We start from the raw sequence: 11,122 nt of genomic DNA on the forward strand, positions 1-11,122 counted from the left end.
AGAAGATGAGCCCGGCCGCAGCAGCGAGCATCGGTCACATGCTCTGCGCATGTGCAGGCATGCGGATGCCGTCCACCCACGGGTGGATGCGCCACTCGGCCGTGCGGGAGGCGTACTCCATGCCGCGCAACCTTTGGCCCTCTCGCTGCACGGTGACCACGCGGAATTCTCCATGGCCGTCCAGCAAGCAGTCCCATATGTACTCCGCTGCTCCGGGTGGTAGTACAGGGAGGAGTGGTTCGTCGTTCCGTGGACGGGGCACGGCGACGTGCCGGTGGGAGACGGGGTCGTAGAGGGAGACGGAGTCGCCTCTGCAGAGGAGGAGGCACCCGTTGCGGCAGTCCCGGAAGCGCCACGCCGTGTCGTCCTCGAGGCGGGTGAGCAGGAAGTCGCCCCCGCGCGCGGCGGCTACGAGGTCCGGGTCGGAGCGGACGGCGGCCGCGGGGTGGAAGATGGGGAGCTGCTGGAGGTCTGGCTGCGAGGCGAAGAGGCCGAGGATGGGTGACCGGGGGTGGAGCTCGCGAAAGCGGCGCAGGAAGGGGGAGCTTGAGGCTATGTCGCGCCAGCGGCGTGAGGCGAGCGCGGCTCGAGCGAGGTGTTAGCAGTAATCTTGATTAAAATGCTGGTACTGATTAGTAGTCAATTAGATTAGGAGAATCATAGGAAATAGTCCGGCTAAGATGCATATTGGTAGTACTATTAGGAGTCCTAGTCGTTTGTACTAGGTTAGCTGGTAGTACACGCGTGAGTGTCCGAGTTGTATTAGGACATCTAGTACGTATAGGATTAGTTTTGTGTTGGGCCGGTGGCTGCTATGCATATATATATATATATATATATATATATATATATATATATATATATATATATATATATATATATATATGCACTTGGCCGTGAGTTTTGTAACCATGGCAAGAAAAGGAGAAAATAAAAAGAGGAATTTTTAGGGTATGACACGTATCCTTGGCTATCAGTTTTTCTATCGCGTGTGTTCGTGATTTGATGTGATCGATCCTGTGGCAGAATCTCAACAATTGGTATCAGAGCAAGGTCGGTTTGAAGCCGCGCTTGCCCCGGGGTGGCGACCCGACTAGCGCCTCGGGGCGGGCGATATGGTCGTTGGGTGGTGCAGCGACGAGGAGGAGCGGGCGATAAAGTCGCTGGGCGGTGCAGCGACGAGATGGAGCAGACGATTGTCGTTCCGTGCAGCGACATGGAGGGAGACGGCGGGCTGTCGTCAGCAAGGCGGTGAAAGGTGATCGCTGACGGGAGAGGTGGTGCCGGAGTGCGGTGCCGGAAGTTCATCAAGATCGTCGTCCATGGGAGTTTGATGAGTCAAGGAGTCGTGCGGATTAGCACGGTCGGTCGGTCGGTCGGTTGGTTAGGGCATCTCCACTAAGGCCCCCAAGAAGCCCCCCCAGGCGCTTTTTTGGACGCCGGCGAGTAAAAAACGCCCCAGTCAGGGCCCCAAGACGTCGTTTTACGCCGGATTTAGCAAAAGTTAGCGCCGGCACGCTCACCCCGCACCCAGCCCGCCGGGGGGGCAGCTGGGGACGCCGGCATTAGCTTTTTGTAGGCGCTACCCCACTTGCCAGCCTCTCTCTCCCCCTTTCTCTTCTCCAGGCCCACCCACGTGCAGCACACTCCCTCTCTCCTCTCCACGCCCACACTTCCTCTCTCCCCGATTCTACTCTCCATGTACTACGGGCGGGCGAGGCAGGAGCTCGCCGTGCGCGGCCGGGGCGGGCGCTGGCCGGGGCAGGCGCTGGTCGGAGCTGGCGAGGCGGGGCCGTGGCCGGAGCAGGCAAGGCCGGGACGGGCGAGGCCGGAGCAGGCAAGGCCAGGGCGGCCACGGGAGTTCCTGCCCCCGCCCAAGAAGCACCCGCCGACGTGGAAGAGCCGGACGAGGAGGAGGGTGGCATCGACATCTTCGTGCCCCCGACGGCTTAAGGAAATATGCCCTAGAGGCAATAATAAAGTTATTATTTCCTTATAATCATGATAAATGTTTATTATTCATGCTAGAATTGTATTAACCGGAAACATAATACATGTGTGAATACATAGACAAACAAAGTGTCACTAGTATGCCTCTACTTGACTAGCTCGTTAATCAAAGATGGTTATGTTTCCTGACCATGAACAATGAGTTGTTATTTGATTAACGAGGTCACATCATTAGTTGAATGATCTGATTGACATGACCCATTCCATTAGCTTAGCACCCGATCGTTTAGTATGTTGCTATTGCTTTCTTCATGACTTATACATGTTCCTATAACTATGAGATTATGCAACTTCCGTTTACCGGAGGAACACTTTGGGTGCTACCAAACGTCACAACGTAACTGGGTGATTATAAAGGAGCATTACAGGTGTCACCAAAGGTAGATGTTGGGTTGGCGTATTTCGAGATTAGGATTTGTCACTCCGATTGTCGGAGAGGTATCTCTGGGCCCTCTCGGTAATGTACATCACATAAGCCTTGCAAGCACTGCAACTGATATGTTAGTTGTGAGATGATGTATTACGGAACGAGTAAAGAGACTTGCCGGTAACGAGATTGAACTATGTATTGGATACCGACGATCGAATCTCGGACAAGTAACATACCGATGACAAAGGGAACAACGTATGTTGTTATGCGGCTTGACCGATAAATATCTTCGTAGAATATGTAGGAACCAATATGGGCATCCAGGTCCCGCTATTGGTTATTGACCAGAGATGTGTCTCAGTCATGTCTACATCGTTCTCGAACCGTAGGGTCCGCACGCTTAAGGTTTCGATGACAGTTATATTATGAGTTTATGTATTTTGATGTACCGAAGGTTGTTCGGAGTCCCGGATATGATTACGGACATGACGAGGAGTCTCGAAATGGTCGAGACATAAAGATTGATATATTGGACGGATATATTTGGACACCGGAAAGGTTCCGGAGAAGTTTGGAGCCCCGGGAGGTTACCGGAACCCCCCGGGAGGTATATGGGCCTTATTGGGCCCATGTAGGAGGAAGAGAGAAGGAGCAAGGGAAGGGGGCGCGCCCCCCAAGCCCAATCCGAATTGGGGAGGGGGGCCGGCCCCCCCTTCCTTTCTCCTTCCCCCTCTTCCTATTACTACTACTAGTACTACTTCCTAATACTAGTACTCTTTCCTTCCCCCTCCAAATAAGAGAAGGAAAAGAGAGGGAAACCTACTTGGAGTAGGTTTCCCCCTCGTCATGGCGCGCCCCCCCTAGGGCCGGCCACCTCCTCCCTCCCTCCTTTATATACGGGGGTAGGGGGGCAAGGAGCAAGGGAAGGGGGCGCGCCCCCCCAAGCCCAATCCGAATTGGGGAGGGGGGCCGGCCCCCCCTTTCCTTTCTCCTTCCCCCTCTTCCTATTACTACTACTAGTACTACTTCCTAATACTAGTACTCTTTCCTTCCCCCTCCAAATAAGATAAGGAAAAGAGAGGGAAACCTACTTGGAGTAGGTTTCCCCCTCCTCATGGCGCGCCCCCCCTAGGGGCCGGCCACCTCCTCCCTCCCTCCTTTATATACAGGGGTAGGTGGGCACCCTAGAACACACAAGTTGATCATTGATCGTTCCTTAGCCGTGTGCGGTGCCCCCCTCCACGATATTACACCTCGGTCATATTGTAGCGGTGCTTAGGCGAAGCCCGGCAACAGGAGAACATCAAGATCGTCACCACGCCGTCGTGCTGACGGAACTCCCCCTCGGCGCCTCTGCTGGATCGGAGATCGAGGGTGCGTCATCGAGATGTACACGTGTCAAGAACTCGGAGGTGCCGGAGTAACGGTACTTGGATCGGTTGAACCGGAGGACGTACGACTACTTCCTCTACGTTGCGTCAACGCTTCCGCTTCGGTCTACGAGGGTACATAGACGACACTCTCCCCTCGTTGCTATATCATCACCATGATCTTGCGTGTGCGTAGGAAATTTTTTGAAATTACTACGTTCCCCAACAGTGGCATCCGAGCCTAGGTTTTATGGTTTGATGTTATTTGCACGAGTAGAACACAAGTGAGTTGTGGACGATGAAAGTCATACTGCCTACCAGCATGTCATACTTTGGTTCGGCGGTATTGTTGGACGAGACGACCCAGACCAACCTTACGCGTACGCTTACACGAGACCGGTTCCCTCGACGTTCTTTGCACATAGATGGCTTGCGGGCGACTGTCTCTCCAACTTTAGTTGAACCGAGTGTGGCTACGCCCGGTCCTTGCGAAGGTTAAAACGGAGTCTATTTGACGAACTATCGTTGTGGTTTTGATGCGTAGGTGAGATTGGTTCTTGCTTAAAGCCCGTAGCAGCCACGTAAAACTTGCAACAACAAAGTAGAGGATGTCTAACTTGTTTTTGCAGGGCATGTTGTGATATGATATGGTCAAGGCATGATGCTAAATTTTATTGTATGAGATGATCATGTTTTGTAACCGAGTTATCGGCAACTGGCAGGAGCCATATGGTTGTCGCTTTATTGTATGCAATGCAATCGCGATGTAATGCTTTACTTTATCACTAAACGGTAGCGATAGTCGTGGAAGCATAAGATTGGCGAGACGACAACGATGCTACGATGGAGATCAAGGTGTCGCGCCGGTGACGATGGTGATCATGACGGTGCTTCGGAGATGGAGATCACAGGCACAAGATGATGATGGCCATATCATATCACTTATATTGATTGCATGTGATGTTTATCTTTTTATGCATCTTATCTTGCTTTGATTGATGGTAGCATTATAAGATGATCTCTCACTAATTATCAAGAAGTGTTCTCCCTGAGTATGCACCGTTGCGAAAGTTCTTCGTGCTGAGACACCACGTGATGATCGGGTGTGATAAGTTCTACGTTCAAATACAACGGGTGCAAAACAGTTGCACACGCGGAATACTCAGGTTATACTTGACGAGCCAAGCATATACAGATATGGCCTCGGAACACGGAGACCGAAAGGTCGAGCGTGAATCATATAGTAGATATGATCAACATAATGATGTTCACCGATGAAACTACTCCATCTCACGTGATGATCGGACATGGTTTAGTTGATTTGGATCACGTGATCACTTAGAGGATTAGAGGGATGTCTATCTAAGTGGGAGTTCTTAAGTAATATGATTAAACTGAACTTAAATTTATCATGAACTTAGTCCTGGTAGTATTTTGCAAATCATGTTGTAGATCAATAGCTCGCGTTGTTGCTTCCCTGTGTTTATTTTGATATGTTCCTAGAGAAAATTGTGTTGAAAGATGTTAGTAGCAAAGATGCGGATTGGATCCGTAATCTGAGGTTTATCCTCATTGCTGCACAGAAGAATTATGTCCTTGATGCACCGCTAGGTGACGGACCTATTGCAGGAGCAGATGCAGACGTTATGAACGTTTGGCTAGCTCAATATGATGACTACTTGATAGTTTAAGTGCACCATGCTTAACGGCTTAGAATCGGGACTTCAAAGACGTTTTGAACGTCATGGACCATATGAGATGTTCCAGGAGTTGAAGTTAATATTTCAAGCAAATACCCGAGTTGAGAGATATGAAATCTCCAACAAGTTCTATAGCTAAAAGATGGAGGAGAATCGCTCAACTAGTGAGCATGTGCTCAGATTGTCTAGGTACTACAATCGCTTGAATCAAGTGGGAGTTAATCTTCCCGATAAGATAGTGATTGACAGAATTCTCTAGTCACCATCACCAAGTTAGTAGAACTTCGTGATGAACTATGATATGCAAGGGATAACAAAAACGATTCCCAAGCTCTTCGTAATGCGGAAATTGACGAAGGTAGAAATCAAGGAAAACATCAAGTGTTGATGGTTGATAAGATCACTAGTTTCAAGAAAAGGGCAAAGGGAAGAAGGGGAACTTCAAGAAGAACGGCAAGCAAGTTGCTGCTCAAGTGAAGAAGCCCAAGTCTGATCCTAAGCCTGAGACTAAGTGCTTTTACTGCAAAGGGACTGGTCACTGGAAGCGGAACTACCCCAAGTGATTGGCGGATAAGAAGGATGGCAAAGTGAACATAAGTATATTTGATATACATGTTATTGATGTGTACTTTACTAGTGTTTATAGCAACCCCTCAGTATTTGATACTAGTTCAGTTGCTAAGATTAGTAACTCGAAACGGGAGTTGCAGAATAAACAGAGACTAGTTAAGGGTGAAGTGACGATGTGTGTTGGAAGTGGTTCCAAGATTGATATGATCATCGTCGCACACTCCCTATACTTTGGAGATTAGTGTTGAACCTGAATAAGTGTTATTTGGTGTTTGCGTTGAGCATGAATATGATTTGATCATGTTTATTGTAATACAGTTATTCATTTAAGTAAGAGAATAAATTGTTGTTCTGTTTACATGTATGAAACCTTATATGGTTACACACCCAATGAAAATAGTTCGTTGGATCTCGATCGTAGTGATACACATAATCATAATATTGAAACCAAAAGATGCAAAGTTAATAATGATAAGTGCAACTTGTTTGTAGCACTGCCGTTTAGGTCATATTGGTGTAAAGCGCATGAAGAAACTCCATACTGATGGGCTTTTGGAATCACTTGATTATGAATCAGTTGATGCTTGCGAACCATGCCTCATGGGCAAGATGACTAAGACTCTGTTCTTCGGAACAATGAAGCGAGCAATAGATTTGTTGGAAATCATACATACTGATGTATGTGGTCCGATGAATATTAAGGCTCGCGACAGGTATCATTATTTTCTGATCTTCATAGATGATTTGAGCAGATATGAGTATATCTACTTGATGAAACATAAATCTGAAACATTTGAAAAGTTCAACGAATTTCAGAGTGAAGTGAAAAATCATCGTAACAAGAAAATAAAGTTTCTACGATCTGATCGTAGAGAAGAGTATTTGAGTTACGAGTTTGGCCTTTAGTTAAAAACAATGTGAAATAGTTTCACTACTCATGCCACCTAGAACACCACAATGTAATTGTGTGTCCGAACGTCATAACCGTACTTTATTAGATATGGTGCGATCTATGATGTCTCTTACCGATCTACCACTATCATTTTGGGGTTATGCATTAGAGACAGCTGCATTCACGTTAAATAGGGCACCATCTAAATTCGTTGAGACGACACCGTGTGAACTATGGTTTGGCAAGAAACCTAAGCTGTCGTTTCTTAAATTTGGGGTTGCGATGCTTATATGAAAAAGTTTCATCCTGATAAGCTCAAACTCAAATCGGAGAAGTGCGTCTTCATAGGATATCCAAAGGAAATTATTGGATACACCTTCTATCACAGATCCGAAGGCAAGACTTTTGTTGCTAAATTCGGAAACTTTCTGGAGAAGGAGTTTCTCTCGAAAGAAGTGAGTGGGAGGAAAGTAGAACTTGACGAGGTAACTGTACCTGCTCCCTTATTGGAAAGTAGTACATCACAGAAAACTGTTTCTGTGACACCTACACCAGTTAGTGAGGAAGCTAATGATGATAATCATGAAACTTCAGAACAAGATACTACTGAACCTCGTAGATCAACCAGAGTAAGATCCGCGCCAGAGTGGTATGGTAATCCTTTTCTGGAAGTCATGCTACTAGATCATGATGAACCTACGAACTATGAGGAAGCGATGATGAGCCCAGATTCCGCGAAATGGTTTGAGGCCATGAAATGTTTTCAACAAGAGGAAGACGTACACTGATAGTAGTGTTACTATCTACTAAGCTCGACTTGTTGCGAAATGTTTTCAACAAGTTCAAGGTGTTAACTACAATGAGATTTTCTTAAACTGTAGCGATGCTTAAGTCTGTCCGAATCATGTTAGCAATTGCCACATGTTATGAAATCTGGCAAATGGATGTCAAAACCACATTCTTTAATGGATTTATTAAAGAAGAGTTGTATATGATACAACCATAAGGTTTTGTTAATCCTAAAGGTACTAACAAAATGTGCAAGCTCCAACGATCCATCAATGGATTGGTGCAAGCATCTCGGAGTTGGAATATACGTTTTGATGAGTTGATCAAAGCATATGGTTTTATACAGACTTTTGGAAAAGCCTGTATTTACAAGAAAGTGAGTGGGAGCACTACAGCATTTCTGATAAGTATATGTGAATGACATATTGTTGATCGGAAATAATGTAGAATTATTCTGTAAAGCATAAAGGAGTGTTTGAAAGGAGTTTTTCAAAGAAAGACTTCAGTGAAGCTGCTTACATATTGAGCTTCAAGATCTATAGAGATAGATCAAGACGCTTGATAAGTTTTTTCAATGAGTACATACCTTGACAAGATTTTGAAGTAGTTCAAAATGGAGCAGTCAAAGAAAGAGTTCTTGCCTGTATTACAAGGTGTGAAGTTGAGTAAGACTCAAAGCCCGACCACGGCAGAAGATAGAAAGAGAATGGAAGTCATTCCCTATGCCTTGGCCATAGGTTCTATAAAGTATGTCATGCTGTGTACGAGATCTATTGTACACCCTGCACTGATTTGGCAAGGGACTACAATAGTGATCTAGGAGTAGATCACTGGACAGCGGTCATAATTATCCTTAGTGAAATAAGGATATGTTTCTCGATTATGGACGTGACAAAAGGTTCGTCGTAAAAGGATTACGTCGATGCAAGTTTTTGACACTGATCCAGATGATTCTAAGTCTCAATCTTGATACATATTGAAAGTGGGAGCAATTAGCTAGAGTAGCTCCGTGTAGAGCATTGTAGACATAGAATTTTGCAAAATACATACGGGTCTGAATTTGGCAGGCCCGTTGACTAAATTTTTCTCACAAGCAAAACATGATCACTCTTTGGGTGTTAATCACATAGCGATGTGAACTAGATTATTGAATCTAGTAAACCCTTTGGGTCTTAGTCACATGGAGAAGTGAACCAATCACATAAAGATGTGAACTATTGGTGTTAATCACATAGCGATGTGAACTAGATTATTGACTCTATTGCAAGTGGGAGACTGAAGGAAATATGCCCTAGAGGCAATAATAAAGTTATTATTTCCTTATAATCATGATAAATGTTTATTATTCATGCTAGAATTGTATTAACCGGAAACATAATACATGTGTGAATACATAGACAAACAAAGTGTCACTAGTATGCCTCTACTTGACTAGCTCGTTAATCAAAGATGGTTATGTTTCCTGACCATGAACAATGAGTTGTTATTTTATTAACGAGGTCACATAATTAGTTAAATGATCTGATTGACATGACCCATTCCGTTAGCTTAGCACTCGATCGTTTAGTATGTTGCTATTGCTTTCTTCATGACTTATACATGTTCCTATAACTATGAGATTATGCAACTCCCGTTTACCGGAGGAACACTTTGGGTGCTACCAAACGTCACAACGTAACTGGGTGATTATAAAGGAGCATTACAGGTGTCACCAAAGGTAGATGTTGGGTTGGCGTATTTCGAGATTAGGATTTGTCACTCCGATTGTCGGAGAGGTATCTCTGGGCCCTCTCGGTAATGTACATCACATAAGCCTTGCAAGCACTGCAACTAATATGTTAGTTGTGAGATGATGTATTACGGAACGAGTAAAGAGACTTGCCGGTAACGAGATTGAACTAGGTATTGGATACCGACGATCGAATCTCGGACAAGTAACATACCGATGACAAAGGGAACAACATATGTTGTTATGCGGTTTGACCGATAAAGATCTTCGTAGAATATGTAGGAACCAATATGGGCATCCAGGTCCCGCTATTGGTTTTTGACCAGAGATGTGTCTCAGTCATGTCTACATCGTTCTCGAACCGTAGGGTCCGCACGCTTAAGGTTTCGATGACAGTTATATTATGAGTTTATGTATTTTGATGTACCGAAGGTTGTTCGGAGTCCCGGATATGATTACGGACATGACGAGGAGTCTCGAAATGGTCGAGACATAAAGATTGATATATTGGACGGATATATTTGGACACCGGAAAGGTTCCGGAGAAGTTTGGAGCCCCAGGAGGTTACCGGAACCCCCCGGGAGGTATATGGGCCTTATTGGGCCCATGTAGGAGGAAGAGAGAAGGAGCAAGGGAAGGGGGCGCGCCCCCCCAAGCCCAATCCGAATTGGGGAGGGGGGCCGGCCCCCCCTTTCCTTTCTCCTTCCCCCTCTTCCTATTACTACTACTAGTACTACTTCCTAATACTAGTACTCTTTCCTTCCCCCTCCAAATAAGATAAGGAAAAGAGAGGGAAACCTACTTGGAGTAGGTTTCCCCCTCCTCATGGCGCGCCCCCCTAGGGCCGGCCACCTCCTCCCTCCCTCCTTTATATACGGGGGTAGGGGGGCACCCTAGAACACACAAGTTGATCATTGATCGTTCCTTAGCCGTGTGCGGTGCCCCCCTCCACGATATTACACCTCGGTCATATTGTAGTGGTGCTTAGGCGAAGCCCTGCAACAGGAGAACATCAAGATCGTCACCACGCCGTCGTGCTGACGGAACTCCCCCTCGGCGCCTCTGCTGGATCGGAGATCGAGGGTGCGTCATCGAGCTGTACGCGTGTCAAGAACTCGGAGGTGCCGGAGTAACGGTACTTGGATCGGTTGAACCGGAGGACGTACGACTACTTCCTCTATGTTGCGTCAACGCTTCCGCTTTGGTCTACGAGGGTACGTAGACGACACTCTCCCCTCGTTGCTATATCATCACCATGATCTTGCGTGTGCGTAGGAAATTTTTTGAAATTACTACGTTCCCCAACAACGGCTATGGCGGAGGAGGAAGGACGGGGCGCGCGACGGAGCTCGCGGGGAGGACGCCACGTTTCCGCTCGTCCGAGACCTCGCGGGACACCGTGGTGCGCGTGCCGGCGCTGTACCTCACCATCGCCCTGTCCGGCTCCAGCAGCGGCGCCGAGTCCGGCCCCATCCGCTCATCGAGGCACTCCCGTCCCTGCCGCCTGCCTCCTCCTCCTCGCGCCACGGGGGACAGTCCCCGCTCGCCTCGAAGCCGTCATCGTCCAGCCGCCACACACCGTACGCGCCCACGCTGTGCTCGCCGCGCCCGCCTGCGCCCGTGCTCCGCGCCCGCGCACGGCAACGCGGTGGATCCTCCCGCGGCGGAGGAGGAGCTGTGCCTCGAGCTGC

This window comes from Triticum aestivum, chromosome 1B (genome assembly GCF_018294505.1).
Source record: "Triticum aestivum cultivar Chinese Spring chromosome 1B, IWGSC CS RefSeq v2.1, whole genome shotgun sequence".
In the NCBI taxonomy this organism is placed as follows: Eukaryota; Viridiplantae; Streptophyta; class Magnoliopsida; order Poales; family Poaceae; genus Triticum; species Triticum aestivum.